General features: G+C 41.2%; 1 protein-coding gene across 2 annotated transcripts in view; it reads right to left on the minus strand.

The window, feature by feature from the left end:
* Positions 1–15,730, minus strand: part of SPRYD3 (SPRY domain containing 3) — a 52,451-nt gene that overhangs the window by 24,952 nt on the left and 11,769 nt on the right. The window lies entirely within an intron of this gene.

A 15,730-nucleotide genomic window follows, 5' to 3' on the forward strand; every position in this document is an offset into this window, starting at 1 on the left:
GTATAAATATGATAAATAAATAAACAAGTTCTTCTTTGAAATCTTGCATATATGAAGGCTAAGGTCGATTAAACAATGCTTGTAAAAGTTGAGTTTATCACCAGTATTCATATAAGAAATTGTCTCATCACTGAATACCCCGAAAAGGCTAAAAAACCTCCAGTCCTATTCAGATCCAATGTTCAATGTGATTCACATCTAGTGGCAGTGAAGCAAAAATCCTCTTTTGGTTTTTGCATTGCAAAATTCCTTACATAGTTTTACACCAAGGACGCAGACAATTCTATGTAAACTAAGGAAGTTGAATAAATGTTCGCAAACGTTTTTTTGGTTTTGCATCATTTACTATGCTAACAGTATAAGGAGCCAGGAGAAGCAAGGAACGTTTGTATGCCAAGCATAAAAAGCCCATATCTTTAACAAGCAGACCTTTTCCACAGGGGGTTCTAATAGGACAGACCTTAACCTAAATATTGTGCCATTTGAAATCAAACAGAAATGTTGACGTCTCCATCCCCCCAGTTTAAGATTGCACCTAAAGACAGCCAAGTTATAATGACACTGGAGGCAAACCATCCCACAAGTATCTTTTTCTTTTTTCTATGATGCTGGCAATCAAAGGCAAGAGCGCATTCAATTCTAATTTGCTGGCCTTTCGTGACACCTAACACCAGTTTTGCCTAAGAACGGGGCTGCCAGGAATACATTCTAGAGATTGCTTGCATACTTTCCAGTCTATCTTTCGAGCCACGCTGGTTAGAAATCTTCGGGTTTCTTTTTTTTCTTTTTTTAAAGAAAACCAATTGGATTGCGGAAAACATCGCTAGAGTGCCAGCATCCCTATCCCATTTCCGGGGAGAAACTGAAACCAACCACTGCAATGTGCCCTTCAGGTTACCACACTCAATCTCACTCAAAATTAGGCTAGCAGAGCATCAATGATGAAGAGCTACCCAAAGTATGCAGGATCTGACCCTCCGGTGCTCCTCTTTTTTTTTTTTTTTTGCATGTGTGCACGGAACCCCCCTCGTGAAGCCCAGCCATATGCTGAACCAAACTTTCCTGGCTTCTGCAGCGGGTGGAAAAAATGCAAACCGCTGACCCTTTCCACTGGCTCTCCAGGCTGCTGCAGAATTCCGAGAACTGCTCATCCATCTAAACAGAAAGCAAACATTTCAAACAGCTGGATCAGGAAGCTGTTTGACACAAGGGGCGAGAGCCACCTTGACAAGCATCTTTTCCCCAATTAATAAGGTTTACGGAAAGGTTTTCAGTTGCTTTTGCAAATTAAAATAAATTCTACCCTAAGAGCAGAGCCAAACGGCCATCTGGACTGAAGGAGTGACAACTGAATGAGAAACTGAATGTTATTTGCCATCTGATGCGGCTACTGATATTGAAATAATATCCTGGCACGTTTGGGGTTTTTTCCCTTCAAAGTTTGCACAATTATCGACTCTTCAGAAGGGACATTTCTTCACCTCTTCTAGACAGTGGCAATATTTAATGGCTGGTAATAGCTAGCCATGACTCTGCCATTTTCTTAACTATACCACACTGCCTTGATGAGGGAGCCATGGTTAAGTTTCATGCTTCAACAGTAGAGTCACTGGCACCAGCATTAGCAAAGTGTCTAATGTGAAATTCACTCTTGAGTCTCGTCCTCCCCTGGATTTTCCCAGCTGGGCCCTCCACGAATGCTGAGCCCACTAGTCCCAGAATTCTCATCCTATAGCCATAAGGTTCCAAGTGAGGGGAGGCTGCAGCATGAATGGAATGCCAAGACACACATGCACCTTCACTGGTGTTTTCCATCTGCTTGGAGTTTTACAATTTCAACTTGGAAGAACGCATGTTAACATATGTAGATAAAAGCTTTGCCTAGAAAGTAACCTCATTTTCTTCACTCTTTCCTTTCCTTTCCTTTCCTTTCCTAGAGTCAGCAAAGAAGACTAGTGGAGTAAAATCGGCAGGGAGTTCTTTACCTTTCCCCCGCCCCAGGTTTCCTTTAATGGGAGAAATAAGGTGTTGTCCTTGGGGCCATTTTTCATGTTTTGCGTAATAGTTTTGCTGCCTAAGTTGAATGGCCACAGAGCTCTTAGAGTTACTCTGGGGATGAAAATAAAGCAAGCACAGAACGACTTGATCCCCCAAATGTGATTTAAATCTCCCCTGTGATTTTTATTGGTGGGCTAAAACTATGGAGTTGCACGATATCTCACCCAGAATCAATCCAGATAGGATTAGAGCAGGGGTGTCAAACTCAAGGCCTGCAGGCTGGATTCGGCCCACAAGGCCACCTTGGAAATAATGAAGGACTGGCTCGCGGTACCTGCCAGTAAAAACAGAGCCTGAGAGAGCAAGAGCAAGAGCAATGGCCAAGGGGAGGAGGTAAGCACAGCCAGGCACCCCCTTGGGGAAGCAGAGCTGGTGTGGGCTGTGGAGTCCCAGTATCCTGGGAGCTTGCCCTCCGCTGCCTAAGGCTCTGGACAGCCAGCGCTGCTGTCCATGGGTCCTCCGTGTGGCTTGAGAGGGACAGCAAGGCTCTTCTGGAAAACAAAGGTTTGGTGCTCTCCCTGACCTCACCTTCCTCTGTTGGAGACAATGGACACCCCCCCCCCCGACCCAGCCTGGGCCATTACAGGTGACCCTGACACAAGTAATGTCGAGCTGGCCATGCCCGTCGAGGCCACGCCCACCCTGGCCACGCTCACCTGGGGTCAAACACAACCCTGATGCAGCCCTCAATGAAATCAAGTTTAACCCCCCTGGATTAGAGTGATGGAGCAATGTTCTTTCGGCTGCACAGAAAAGAATAGAGTTAGGATGAACTTGAAATATTTTTATGGTCAGCCCCACAGCAGGCTAACAGCATTGTTGCAATAGAGATAGCTTGCAAAAGCTTTTTCTTCTTTCAGAAAGCATCTCAATCCCCTTTCAATGACAAGCTTTCTATTCAGATGTCAAAAGCCAGGCAAGGCAGAATATTTGAGCCAGTCTTCTCAGCCCCAATCTCTTATTTGTGCTACAAAATCCGATCCCAGGAAAATACACTTGCTCTATCTTTGTCAGTGTGCCAAGCATATACAGTTTCTTAAACTGGAGAGGGGATAAAGTATTCCAAGAATCTTGGGTTTTTTGTTTCCTTTTGTTCATAAACGTTTCTAGCCCCTATTGTTTTGAAGATAACATTTCAAAGCATACATCATGTCAGCCATGGAGCTGCTGATGGTTGAAGAAGTTCAACTGCATTGCCCTTTATGCTTCGCTCCCGATGACTAGAATCAGAATTGTATTGACAATTGACAACTGTATTGGCTTGGTGTTTTTCTCAGGAAAGAAAATATTCTAATAAAGTGCCCAGATTGAGTTTTATTCACATTTCCCCGCCCCTCCCCACGAAGAACACAAAGGTCCCAGTGAATTGAAAAATGGTCCACTAAGCAAAACTGCTATGCACAGTAAGCTGACGTTCGGGAGAAAACAGGTTTCTCTGTGTTTTCCTTTCCTGTGAAAAATAAAGAGAGACGTTCTTTTGCCATATAACTCTTATTTTAACGGTACAAGGGCCTGCAAGAAGAAGAAGAAAATCATGCTAACCCCAGCAAATTCTGGCAGGGTTCATCTGCACAAAGCAGACCGGCATAAAACCTGGATAGGGCAGGAGCAGCTGAAAGACAACCGTGGTACCCATGACAACAGAACAACAAACTAAATGACAACTAAGGCTAGAGTGAACATTTCATAGAGAAAGAAAGTGTCATGGGGGAGGGGGGGCTCAGTGATAATGCAAAAGAAGTGGTATATTATGTGTAAGGATTTGGGATTCTGGTGTGAATCTTGGGGTTAGGGTTAAGGTTATGTTTTTCCCACTGAATTACATTACAATTAGCTTAGGCTTAGACTCCTAGTGTCCTTACAGTACTGAGTCACAACAGCCATACAGAAATGGTTTCTCACTGTGTTATTTAGGACTGCAGCCAGTCAAGATCACAATTCTAGATTTCATGGTCAGTACCGGTATTCATCCTCACACTGAGCCTCCTTAGTTCCTGTAAGAGCTGGCAAATTCTGCCACCTCCCATCTGGGTCATCTTAAGCATATGCTTTGTCTGCTGGTCACACCAGAAGTCTAATTTGAAGTTTGGTGACAGATCAGAAGGGGAAGAGAAAATTGCTCACCTTCTAATTCCTAACAGCAGGGTGATTCTGGGAAAGGCGAGGGCTCCAGGCTATTATAATCCAGACATGCAAAATTCCAAGACACCCAGATTTGAAGAAACAGACAGTCCCTTCCAAGAGACGTGTGGCCAATACAAGCCCACCTCCCACTCCAGCCGTGAGCTGGAAACCCACACCCAACCTTTGAAGAGCTGCCCTTTAATAAACAAAATATTAAAATTGTCTGAGAGAAGAATTCAAGTTATGCATTTTATTTTTCCATCAGCCTGGTAGGAGGAGGGAGGAAGGAAGGAGAGAGCAGTCATGGAGTTCACATGGTTGAAATGTGCATTGCTAGGTGGAGGACAGAATGAAGGAAGAGAGAGAAAAAGCTTCTAGCAATTCTGCTTCTGTACATCCTATAAAATGTGCAGGATATGTAGCATCTATATCTTTTGGGCACCAGGGACCAGTTTGGTGGAAGAAAACTTTTGCACAGACGCGGTTGAAGGAGAAGAGGAGTGCGCATCCTAGATCCCAACCATGCTTTGCTTGCTCACCGCTCACCTCCAACTGTATGGCCTGGTTCCTAACAATGCTGGTCCATGGCCCAGGGGTTTGGGACCATTGATCTAGATCAGTGCTTCTCAACTTTGGCAACTGTAAGATGTTCAGTTCCCAGAATTCCCATGCTGACCAGGAAATTTTGGGAGTTGAAGTCCATACGTCTTAAAGCTGCCAAGACTCAGAAACACTACTCTAGATGTTGCTGAATTATAGCTTCCAACAACCCTCTCCAGAAGTCCAGTTAGCTGGGATTGTAAGAAGATATGGCCCCAAACTTTCAGAAAAGCAAAGATCTCCACCTCCTGCTTAGGTGACAGCTTCAAACAATGGCAAGAAGGGAGGGTTTTCCCTAAATCACTTCAGGACTTATGTGAATTATGGCCGTAACTAGCTTCAGGTCAGACTAAACAGGACATGATTTTAATGTTGTGCTTAAAGCCAAAAAGAGATTTTTTCTCCTTTCATATCAGTATCTGATTCTGGAACTCCTCCATTAACCCATACCAAACGTCTTTTAGGATATTAAATTTCAGGTTATGTGACCTTGTGCGGCAACAAAGCCCCATCTTGGAGAGTTTCTATGAATGGTTGGTGTGAGAAGAATTTCTTTCTAGGAACAAATTGCCAAGCTTATCTACCTATCACACTGCCAGCTATGCAAGCGCTCTCGTGCTCATTCCCTACTCTTCTTCATACACCCACACCATGCAGAGGTCCCATGTCCTTCTCAAAACAAAAGTCGTAAGTTAACAGTGGACATAGAAACAGTGGAAATCTTGAAGAGATGAAGCAGAGGAAGACATTAAAAAGGGGGAAATTTTGAAATCAGGGAAGGAAGTAGAGTGGAGCATTTGCTTTGTCCTGTGAGTCATAGAACATACCGAAGCTAGCATGGAACACAATAAAGATAGTACATGGAAAGGAAACAGTGACATGTCCTTTGTTTCAGAACTGGGGATAAAGATTACCCTGCTGTAAATCTTAATCTAGTTTTTTCCCCACTCTGAAAAGGGCAAGGGCAGATACAGCAAACAAACAGATTCTATCTATTTGAACTAAGAAAGGCATTGCCTGCTTCTCTGTGAAATCTGGTAGGTGAAATATATATATATCCCTAATGAACATGGTGATTTTATTCAAGCTTATCTTGGTTAACTGCAGTGCTAGATATAAAAATGGTTTGGTAAGCCTGTCTCTCCTCGAACCCTTAGCCCAAACCTGCACCTCCACCACTGCGTATTAAGTTACAGGCAGGCCCACAACTATGGAAAAGAAAATTCCATCCCAAGAGCTTCTTGATGGAACTTTACTTTAAACTCTAGTTTATAAGGGGAAGTTTCCAGCAGACAAAGACAAGAACATGACGGCCAAGCAAGAAAGAGTCCAAGACAAACAGGTGAACCTCTAAGATAAGCAGATGCAGGCCCCGCGTTTTGCGCTGGTCATTTGAGACCAATCCTCAGCCAACAGCAGTTGAAGGAACTTAAACCTGGTAGCATATTCCGGATTTAAGCCAAGCTGGGTGGCCAAGAAAAATCTGTCCTTAATATAACCCAAGTCCAATTCCAAGGTAGTCTGAACGAGACAGCAGACCCAAGTCCAAGCCAAGAGATAATTTGTTCAATTGATGTGTTGTTGAACTGGTTTTGGTAACGAAATACGCAAAGCTCTGAGTTGCATGGAGTTTAAACCAATTTTCCATAAGCATGGCCCTGATACTCTGAATCTCCACATTAGTGCTAAGGATCAGGGCAAATCAAGCAAGAAGCACAAACTGGTAGTTGGAACTTTTTCCACCCAGCAATGCATTTATAAAGTAAGCAATGTTTGCTGAAGGCCCAAGAGGAAAAACATGAAATGCTTTTCATTTCAGAGCCATTGTGGTGTCTAGTGGTTAAGGCACCAGGCTAAAAAGTAGGAGACCGTGAGTTCGAATCTTGCCTTACCTATGAAAGGCAGCTGGCTGGCTTTGGGCCAGTCATTCTCTCTCAGCCCAAACCAACTCATAGGGTTGTTGCTGCGAGGAAAACAGGAGGAGAAAGGTAGCTACAGGATTATGGGGCTATGGGGCTGGAGATGCATCATGCCACTACACAGAAGGATGCTTTTTGATGCTTTCCCTCCACATAAAAACTTCCCTGCAAGGAGAGTTGGCTCTTTTGATTGTTTTTTTATACAGGTAGGAATATATCTTCAACCAGAAAATAATCCTGCAGTTGTCCTATCTCATTCAGTATGAGCTTACAGAAGTCTCAAATACAACGTAAATCTCCATTTAGTACCACATTTTATTATTATGGATCTTACTGTAGTTGAGTTACCTGGGGGAAAAATGACTCATTCTCTTATTAGGAGGAGGATAGTTTTGTATAACCATTACCTCACAAATGATAAAAAATTGGGCAGTCATCTAGTATAAAATGTTTCAGAGGAGGAGGAGGAAGAGGAAGAGGAGGAGGAGTTTAGTTTCTAGCTGCTGTTATTAGAATGAGAATTCTAAAACAGAGTTTAGAAATTTATCAAATTTCAAAATAAGAATGAGAATTCTAAAACGGAGTTTAGAAATTTATCAAATTTATATAGCTGCCCATTTTGTATGGTTTGAGGGCTGCATTGGTTCAGTAATTCAGTCTTCATTGGCATCAGAGGGTTTTGTCCAATGATATTACCAGGTAAATGGGACATTTTTGAGAGGGTGGAATGTGTTCTTTTTTTAAATTAAAGTGAAATGAAATTTTAAAAAATGAACTCCCAAATAGGAAACAAAACACCCCCACAATTGAATATTTACCAATGTCAGGGTTAAGATCTAAGAATATTTGGGGGGCCAGGTACACTCTAGTGCAGTGGTTCCCAAACTTGGCAACTTTAAGACTTGCAGAGCTGGCTGGAGAATTCTGGGAGTTGAAGCAATAGCAATAGCAGTAGACTTAAAGTCTTAAAGTTGCCAAGTTTGGGAACCACTGCTCTAGTGGATCATAGGCTACTTACCTGATTTCAAGCTGGTAGGAAGTTTGTTAAAGGCTTCAAAGTAGATTAGACAAAGTTTTCCATGACACCACAAGTCCCATGGGTCCTGCTCCTATAAATCCCAACACCTTCCTACATCTTCAACTAGAATTCCTGGCAAAGCCAGAATTCTCGGGAATACCCGCTGAATGACTTGGTTCGATTTGCTCTAAAGAAAGTCAACTGATAGGGAGCCCAGCTATAGAGGGCACATCTAGCCACCATTAGTCAATCTCAAAAAGCCAAGCAAGGCTGGAATTGGTTTACACTTGAAAGAGAAACAATCAGAAGTCCTGGGAATATAAACCAGATTGGGAAGACCAAAAAAAATCTCAGAAGGCAACAATGACAAGCCACTTCTGTATTATTTGCCAAGAAAACTACATGGATATGTCCAGGAAGTTACCAGGACTCAAAGGAAACTTGACCTTCAAACTTGGCAGGACTTGATCTTTTTGAACACAGGATGTTGGTTTTTGACTTTCATCAAGCCAGTTCTTCTATCTCCCGCTGGAAGAAAAGAAAATGGAACACTGTGTGCTATTATGTAGTTTCTCTAGAGGCCACCTGTATTGTCCTGGGAAGTGTTGGACAGGCAGTCTCTACACAGCAGCCTATTGGCTAACCACTTCATTGCTTTCAGCCTAAGACTGAGATAGTCCAGGTACCACAGAGTATATATAGGTGGTCCTCGACTTACGACTCAAAAAAAAAACCCTTAACTATTGATGTTGTTAAGTTAGATTTGGCCCACTTTATGAACTTCCTTGTCAAAGTTGTTAAGTGAATCATTGCAGTTGTTAATACACATGGTTGTTAGGTGAGTCTGGTTTCCCCATTGGCTTTGCTTGTCAGGAGGTCACAAAAGCTGATCATATGGCTCCCAGGACACTGCAAGCGTCATAAGTAGGAACCAGTTGCCACGTATCTGCATTTTGATCATGTGACCAAGGGGGTGCTGCAACAGTTGCAAGTGTGAAAAACGGCCCTAAGTCACTTTTTTCACTGCTGTTGTAACTTTGAACAGTCACTAAAGGAACAGTTGTAAGCTGAGGACTAGCTGTATATGCATATGCCTGGAGGAAATTTTTGTACGAATTCCCAGGGGTCTCCTTAATAGATAAGAAATACTTTCCAAAAATATTTTAAGAACACATTCATGTGTCACACATTCATGTGTCACATCAAATGCCAGGCTATAAATTCCACTGCAGTCTTTCTTCCAATGTAACCAATTGTCTAATACTGTTCTTAAAGAACAAAATGCATCTTTTTACTGCCTGAGCTGGCAATCTCCCTGGCTTCTAGAAAGCAAAAATAAATATAGCTGTGAACATCCAGTGCTCAGTCTTACTCTAATACAAAAATCTGGATGTGATATAGAACCTGTGTTAGTTACTTCACGCATGTATTTTCTCTCTTGGCCAATTACAATATGATGAACTTGTAGACAGATCGATTCATAAACATAAAGCTGATAAGTGATCCCCAGGATGACATGCAATACTTGGCAGACTCAGAATTATCGCGCTATTGTTCAGTCCATGAAGCCATTGTTAAAATTCTAGAAATGTAGGATCCAGGCAATTCACTGTATTTCTCATGTGAATTTCTCTCACGCTCAAGAAATCCCTCCAAAATCTTATTGGCTGTTAGTGATAGTATAGGTAATACTGTAATGAAGTGGCTGGTACATCAGTTTTAGCACTGACAGATTCTCCCAGTGCTGGGTTTGATATCTTTTAGGCACTTGAGGAAAGCCCCTTTCCATTTTTATTTCTTCTTTCTTTCTTTCTTTTTCCTTCTTTCTTTCTTTCTTTCTTTCTTTCTTTCTTTCTTTCTTTCTCTTTCTTCCTTCCTTCCCTTCCTTTCCTTCCTTTCCTTCTTCCTCTTCTTCTTCCCCTCCTCCTCTTCTTCCTTTTCCTCCTCCTTCTATCATATTGGTTCACTGGGGTGCTTGAGTGTTTAAAATTACTGTGGTTTTCCGAATTTAATGTGATGCAATCTTTACCATTATCTGTACAATCTCTCCCTCTAGGACAATGTGGGGCAGGGGGAGGAAGCATAAACTAGAAATGAGCAGAGGGTATTAAAGCAGAGCATTTACGAAATGTAGTTAACAGCCAGACAGCACAGGAAGAGCTGGTACAGGCAAACAGCAACTCAAAGAGTCTTGGTTGAGGGGAAGAGCTCCACAGAAGCCTATTTGGCTCAAAGCTTGAACTCCAATCACTCTTTCAAATCTTGCGGAACAACAGGCTCCCCAGAAAAAGGCCGGAATGTCTCCTTGGCAATCCTTCAAGCCCAGTTTTACAGATGTTGTCTACTGCAAAACACCAGATGACAGCCTGGTTTGTAGGCAAAAGAGCTGCAGTGCTTTCACCCCAGTGTGAAGATGGGTCCTTCTCGTGTTACAGCCGGGGAAGCTACTGGAAGGCTAAGGCTTTTAGAGCACATGCCTGGGTCACCGCTGACCCAGAGTACTCCCATAGAAGAGATACAATGACTCACCATCTGAATCTACCCCTTTGTGCTGGGAGTTTCCAAGTGTCAAAACACTTGCACGCAATACAGCTGGGAAGGAGAATGACTCACCGAGAGAGATCTTTTTGGTGCCATAACATTTTGACCGTAATATGGGCTCTGCCTCTTCCTCCTTCCCCCATTCCACTTTCCGATGCCAAAAAAATAAGCCCTCACACTAATTGTGTAAATAAACCACTTCATCGGAAGGCTAATCTGGGTAATGGTCGCCACTGACTGAACTACTTATTGTCCTCTCATATAGACAGCCAGATGGGAGTAGATGGAGAACAGAAGGAGTAGAGAGTGGAAAAAAATGGCAGAAAGACAGCGGAGCCTTTTACAAACACAATCGGAAGATTCGTGTACCAGAATGTTCTCTTACATGAGGGGTGCTGCAAGTCGGCTTTGCTGGAAATGTGAGATACAGATTTGATGAACAAAGAAATATATAAATAAACTCTGTTCAATTTTTTTTTAAAAACAGAGCAAGGAACATATAGAATAGAACCACAATGAGCTCGCTTTGAAGTTGTTAAGCAGTTCTTACATGTACCAGGTCCAAAGCACATAGCCCAAATGTAGTGTGAAGTATCCAGAGCAGGATGGTGCTATGTTCTTCTGCTGGTTGTAAAGCAGACAGATCTCACACAAACTCAACAGAAATACCAGAGGTGGTCTGCAAACCTTCAGGCTCTATAATTACCACAATTCTGTTGAAGTCTGATTTCATTCAATCAGGCCCATCCACCTCAGGTGCTTTAAAATTCTCCTTGTTCTGACCTCCTTATGTTCCAGGGGAGATTGCAGTGACAAGTGACATTTAAAATTAGGCATCACTTAAAAAAAAAACCTTGCACAACCTTTAGCACTCTACTCACGAATAAACTCTGGTAGTGCAATGACACATAAAAGGAGTATACATAAAATTACAGTCCAAAGCCATTTTTAGCCTTAACACATCAAAATATTTACAAAGAAATCTCACTGTTGCATAAGCAAAACATACAAGTTAGAGGAACTGCCTTATGCAAAGCAGTTGAGGACAAACATGTCAGAAGTATGGTCCTTTCTCCTTTCTTTCCCTCTACTTATTTTCTGCATTTTCTCATATACAAATTGCAAAAAGGGAGGACAATTACCGAAACCCACTCCAGTACAGTATAGCCTAATAATTTTTATTTATTTGTTTGTTTGTTTATTTATTTATTTATTTGTCTTGTATGCCGCCCATTCCCGGAGGACTCCGGGCAGCTCACAAAAGACAAGGGAAAGGGGGGAAATGAGACAAAGACAACATATTAAAAACAAAACCAACATTCACAATTTCCGTGGAGGTAGATGCTTCTCAGCCCCCCCCCCCTTCCCGGCCTGCTGGAACAGCCAGGACTTGGTGGCTTTGCGGAAGGCCAGGAGGGTAGTAAGGGTCCGGATCTCAACAGGGAGCTCGTTCCAGAGGGCCGGAGCTGCAACAGAGAAGGCTCTCCCCCGGGGAGTCGCCAGTCGACATTGGCTGGCAGATGGAATCCGGAGGAGACCTAACCTGTGCAATCTAATTGGTCTGAGAGAGGTAATCCGCAGGAGGCGGTCTCTCAGGTACCTCCATTTTCTCCATTGGATGTGTTATGCTGAAAATTGGGAAGGCTAAAAGTATCCATGTTGAATTCTATCCCAACACATTCATGGACAAGCAATGTCTGAATAAATTTCTACAACACTGAAACTTGGGTCAGGATTTCAAAACTACTTACCCATTTTTGCAAAATGAGACCCACAATTTCTTATGGCTCTATCTCTGTAGAAAGGTAGGATTCCACTCAGGACACCAACTTCATCTTGGAATGCCATCACTTCTGTTAGCCTTCAAATGTGTTGCACTAAATCTCTTAATTCTTCAGGTAGCTCAATCTATAGCTATGATAGTTGAGTTTATGAGAATTGAAACCTAATAGAGTTGGAAGTCGCAGGTTGGAGAAGTCTGATTTAGCTGAAAGTGAACTCATTCTTCTCCTTTTCTTTCTTTCTCATCTTCTTATTTGCCCAAATCAACAACACTTATTCAGAATATAGAGATATCAACTGTTTTTGAAGAATTTTTTACAAAAGTACAATTACAATACCTCCCCCCAAAAACCTAGTGGGACTTCGGTATGTTACATGGTTATAGAATGCTGATGTCAGGACTGGATGGAAAATATAGCAAACCAGGAAGGACAATGAAAAAGAAAGTATCTAGAAAAAGAAGCTGGCTGACAACCCAAATTCAAACATTTTGCATTACAACACTTTATTACGGGATCACTTTGTTTAACTTAGTGAAGAACTGAACATCTTTCTATAAACTGGAGATTGGTTATTAAACAGATATCCGATTCCAGATGATGTTAGAGTCTGTTTATAATATTGCAGTTATTCATAGGTATTACATTATACCGATTACAGTGTCTTTCTCCATAATCTTTAAACACATAATTCTTGAATACTTTAAATATTTTGACATTTACTGTACCTATATCCTCTGCAGCTTTTGTGCTACAGTATATTAGTTTTTTAAAAATTGTAAAGGATATTTTAAGAGCTCATTTATGGTATTCATTGCTATTAAATACCTTAAACAGTTCAGTGGAAAATTGGGAGGAGTGTATTATAAGCATTTGCAAGGATTATAATTTTATTACTTATTTTCTATAGGCCAATCCCTTCACTCATTCTTTACATATGGGGCCAAAGTGTTCAGATTATATGAAACCATTGATTTGGGCGGGTGAGTGGGTAGATATAAAAAAGCAATGTGCTTTTTGGAAATTCCTCTTAAAACTGAGACAGTTTTATACTACTTTTCAAAATTATATACTTTGTGTGAAATACTGTTCTTTTAAAAAAGCAAAATGAAAGGCAGACATAGCCTTATAGCATAACTTGAATAAACTCGGGAAAGCATGGGCATCAATTCTTTGCCCTTTGCCCACTCTGAAAATAAAGCAAAACATTTAAGAAAAAAAGATTTTCTGAAAGAACATAAACACACACAAAAAGCACAGAATCTTGCAAATGTATAAATATCCAAAGGGATTGTCCTCCTAAAGTTTACACAACATAGCAAATTACCTTCAATTTGTACGTTGTCTTGCTATTCCATTTATAACTAAGAGGAAATACTAGACAAAGTTTTGAATGCAAAATTATGGAAGATTTTCCAATTTGCAAATACACACAAACTAAGACAGCTCATATATAGTATTCATTTTTTCCCCCATAATTTCATTTTCTTTCATAGGCAAATACAGTTCACATCTATGATAAAGGTAGGTTTTGGGGTTCTTTTCTTTTTTGCATTGTCCAATTCATAGATTCTGCGTTAAATTTCGCTCAGCTTATCTTAAAATTCCAGGTCGCAGATGAAGAAACTTTTTGTGTGTCTCCCATTATTCGGCAATTAGCAATTTTCTAGAGAATTGCATTTCATAACTTTTAATTTTTATGCCGTTTTGAAATATATAATAACAGATCTATGACTGCATAATAACGTAGATTTAAATATGAATATATTTGTTTTAATACAATTTGGGAGAAGATATCAACACTTAAGAAGAAAACAATATGCCAATCAAGGAACTAGAAAGTTGGACAAACAAACAGTAAATAATAGTTTAATCAAGGAACTAAAACCTCTCCCATCAACACTGATAGGACAAACCTTTAGCATATAAAATAGAGAAAACCCTACTCCTTTTAGAAGTGATGATGTTAGCTAGATTGGTAATGAAACATTTGCAAGAGAACAACTAAGATCAAAGAACCCCAACAACTGCACAATTCGACCCTGACCTACAAATGTTTCCTTCTATAGAAGACATCATCTTAAAATAAATTAAAATGTATTTCAGGCAGCTCATGTACCCTGTTTACTCTTCTGAAAGAGTATTGTGACCTGACAATGTCACAATAAAGACTAAAGGGATCTTTCTACTTTTAATGCAGATGACTAAAAGATTTGCTGATACATATTAAGTCCATTATGGCTCTTGTAGAAAGGTTCATATAAAAACAATATTCTAGTGTTTAATATTTCTTCTGCCCTGCCACCTATCCCCTCAAGTTCAAATTGTTTTCTTCGAGCTAGGACTTTGTAAGACGAGAATTTTACATGTCAAATCAGCAAGTTTCTATCACTGGTTGCTTTCTTAAGCAAAGAGATTGCTTAAGAGTGATAGTGGCCATACTACACACATTCTAGTGTTTGAAACTAGCTTTATGACCACCACAAAAGACAGACACCAGTTTTTCCATTAACTAAGAATCCTAGTTTCTGTATCAGAAAACACACCTATAAGAGCCTCAAAGAACTCAATAGATAGAAATGATTAGCAATCCCACAACAGTATCTAACAACATTTAGCAAGGAGAGGGCATCCTTATTTCTTTAACTCCATGCTGTTAACTCCAGCCCTCCCAACCACGAATTACAATTCCATTAGAAGATAAAGAGAGAGAGTACATATTGTCGGATGTGAGGATTAACACGGCTTCTTCTCTCTCACTCCCACTGCCTCGTGAACATTGTTATAGCTACAAACATGTCCTTGGAATCTGTGGGTAATACAAACTGGAATCTCAGATGACGTGAATAGGAACTCTTAGTCATTTTTTCCAGTGCTCAGGACCCAAGTCATTTGCCATTTCCTTCCTTTTCTTAAGACTTGTAAAACCCAGAGCACTTTGTAAAGCAGTTAAAATAAATCATTTATAGATATTCATGTGTAACTCTATTATGCTGCCTCCATGAGGGTCATAAAGGCTCTGGTTTTATATTAGAAGGAATTCAGCAGCAAGGTACACTGAAAGACTAAAGGAATAAAATGTAGGTCCAGAGAGAGCAGGGCTCCCAAGGAGGCGCAAATGAAGAACACGCCAGCGAGCCTTTGCAACATGTGCCCAAAGAAGCAGCACCGAGTCGCTAGCTGGATCTGATGAGGGTAGGATTATGTCATCATGTCTATCCCACAGTCTCCAAAGAAAGGAAAAGCCCATTTTCTTCAGTTTCCCACTGGGATTTCAGAATTTTTACACAAGCTGCCAAGCATCAATTTGAGACCACAAGAGACAGGACAAAATGTTTTTAAATGGGAGTGAGAAAAATCTCAAGAGCAGCAGGACAGAGAGAAGCAGCTGGCAGCCCATGGACACAGTAAGAGCCTCAGGAGGAATGCTGGGTGACCTCCCAGCTGCTAACCCACTCTCTGCTTCTGGATGTAACTCTGCGACAGGGAAGAGAAGTGCAGGCCCAGGCACAATCCGTTCCCTTTTGGACTTCAGCAAGCTGTCAGTGTGAGTCTGAAAACAGGGGCCCAGATTTGTCGTTCGAACTTCTCTTCCGTTAGCACCTACACATCCCACTCTCACAATGCAGACAACTGCCCTTTCTTTGGCTTGCCAAAGCTGCGCTTCAGAGTATGAGCCTAAATTGTCA

The sequence above is a fragment of the Thamnophis elegans genome, chromosome 2 (genome assembly GCF_009769535.1).
Source record: "Thamnophis elegans isolate rThaEle1 chromosome 2, rThaEle1.pri, whole genome shotgun sequence".
NCBI lineage: Eukaryota > Metazoa > Chordata > Lepidosauria > Squamata > Colubridae > Thamnophis > Thamnophis elegans.